The 2,614-nt window shown below is 37.6% G+C and overlaps 1 long non-coding RNA gene across 1 annotated transcript; it reads left to right on the forward strand.

The window, feature by feature from the left end:
* The first annotated feature begins 709 nt into the window (after nucleotides 1-709).
* On the forward strand, nucleotides 710-1,062 carry LOC123040734 (uncharacterized). Its single transcript, XR_006418246.1, has 3 exons — nucleotides 710-800; nucleotides 870-940; nucleotides 1,035-1,062. It is a non-coding gene; the product is annotated as an uncharacterized lncRNA (long non-coding RNA).
* The last annotated feature ends 1,552 nt before the right edge of the window (nucleotides 1,063-2,614 follow it).

The following is a 2,614-nucleotide window of genomic DNA, read 5'->3' on the forward strand; positions in this document are numbered from 1 at the left end:
CCTAAGATAATTATAAAATAAATGAATATATGAAAATGATAATGGCATTGGATTAACTTTAGAGGAATATGACAGAAGGTTTAACCTTCAATATTGTAGGTTTTCCTGATTGTTTGGCACCTTATTAGGAGACGACGACCGCTACCATGAATAGGTTTAAATGCCGCATTGCTTCCATCGGACAAATCATGATAGAAAACAAATGTTCATAAACTTATAACATAAACTACTGCTGCTTTGTTGTTTTTATCGAGGAAGCATATGCTAATCACACACTATCTCCTATTTCACTTAGATTATTCCTAGGGCTCGAGGGATAACCACATTATTTTCACTTACATGTTCCTGATTCCTTCATCGTCTCGCAGCTGGATCAGTGGGGGGCGACACGTTCGCTGTTTGGTCGAGCCGTCCACGACGTTGTTGCTGCTGTCCAGGATGAGCTGCTCAGCCTGCTACTCCACGAGACTCCCTAGCAGCAGCTGAAGAGAGGTTCCATGGGAACAAGCACCCATGGTTGTTGTCGGCGTTAGCACTGTACCTTAACTGTGACCCTTTAGATCCTTTGCTGATTCAGCTCCCAGAAGGTCAGTGCCTGGTATAATTCCCCTTCCCTTCACCTTCTCCAACCTCTGTAGTTTCAAGTCCCGTTCTGATCCTATTTGTAATGATATTACTTGGCATAGGGGAAGGGAAGTGGTTTCTCTCTGTCGAGAAGGACAAACAGAGATAGAGGAGGCGGATGTGATATGCTTGGCATTATGCTGTGAGGATAGAGGGCCATGGATCTGGATGTGGAGGTCAGTGGCCGTATCGATGCCTTTTTCCTCTTCTACTCGATTCCTTGACCTGTTTCCTTTCACTGTTAGATTGTGAAAGTCCATGTGACGTTCGTGTCAAGATGAGCGGCCGTTCCTGCTGACATTGTGTCAACTAGAAGGTTGTATTCTTAAAATTTATCAATCAATTGGAGTCGGTTTCTATAATTATTTTCCCTTCAGAAGTTTTTAACCTGCTTAATGCTTATTGTTCAGAATTTTAGGCGCTCTTTTGTCAAAGACCGCTTGATAGTTTGGTTGGGACTGTATGATTTTGCCTATTCTTGGTGACAACTAATTAGGCATATACTGTGAATCAGTAAACACTCGCAACATGACTTTTTTTTAACTTCCGGACATTTTTATTTATGTGAAAAATACTTTGTTTGGCGATACACTAATTCAGAATATTCATGCTTCAATTCATCATGAACTTTATCCCTCTATCCTTTTTTATGTGTACTAATGTGTCTTTTTCTCTATCCTTTTTCCTGTATACTAATGTGTCTTTATTTAGTGCAATGCCGAGGTTTCCTCCATGCTTCCACACAATGTCGAAGGACAGCAGATGTTGCAGTCTGTTCATCCTGGATAGTGCCGAGGATGAATACAAACTTATATGTAATTGGCTGGTGCTTGCTTTACTTAATACGGCCACAGTTCCACTTCCTATTTCTTGCTTGGTCATGTACATGTCTACCGTGTTGTAGTTAAAGTTTCTGATATACACTTGTTCCGGCCACAAACATGGAAGCAAGTTGTTCCTATAAACCCATGATACCCACAAACATTTTTAGATCGTTATTTACAAAAGTGTCATGTAGATCATTACTCACAAACACTACTACTAACTTGGCATTACCGCTTGACCAAACGTTTGGACCGGCACCCTCGCGCCAAGGCGCGATACAAATCTAGTACTATATAATGGCTCACTGGCTCGGGCGTCAGGGGTAAGAGAAGGCCGTCATGTGTTCGAATCATGCCAACTGCATATTTTTATTTTATCTTTTTGCCTAATAAAAATTAAAACAATGTCTAATTAATGTTAGATAAGAATTATTGTCAAAAATATTTCATTTATTTATCTGTAACTATTAAAAAATGTTTGATCAAAATTATTGTAAAAAAATTATTTTACTTATCCATAGCTAGTTTTAGAAAAATCTCAAAAGATATAAACATCTGAGGAATTTCGAGATGGTCCCAAAGTAATACGAGTTGTTAATCTGTTAGATCAAATCGAATGATATTAGTATTACCAATTGGAAGGTCTCTATTAGTGAAACCACAGGTTCGGTATGGATACTGTACTACGTCCAAATATGGAAACAAAATAATATTACTAAAAAATAATACTTCCTTCGTCTTTACTATAAAGTTAAGACACTTATTTTGGGACGGGGGAGCATTAATTAAGAAAAGACATTATAAATGGTAGTAATAAAATTTGTTTGGGCATTACAATCTTGGGTTCATAGTGTTTAGAGCATGGATTATTTCTCTTACACGTTGCTTCACGGACGATAAAATAAACCTCTTTTCTTTAGGGGAAATAAACCTCTTCTATATGATGAAGAATACACACCATTTGTGGCATCTTCATTCATCATCTTCACGATCTATCAATTAATCGTGCCGAAATTGGATAAGAGTTTGTCGTACGCTAAGTAATTTCATTTGTTTTTGTTATCGAACCGGTCTAAGATAATTACATTAATTAATAATACAATTTGATTCAGATCTTCGCATAAATTATAAATCACATCCACCAATATAATTAAATTGCACACGTA

The sequence above is a fragment of the Triticum aestivum genome, chromosome 2B, assembly GCF_018294505.1.
Source record: "Triticum aestivum cultivar Chinese Spring chromosome 2B, IWGSC CS RefSeq v2.1, whole genome shotgun sequence".
Taxonomy (NCBI): Eukaryota; Viridiplantae; Streptophyta; class Magnoliopsida; order Poales; family Poaceae; genus Triticum; species Triticum aestivum.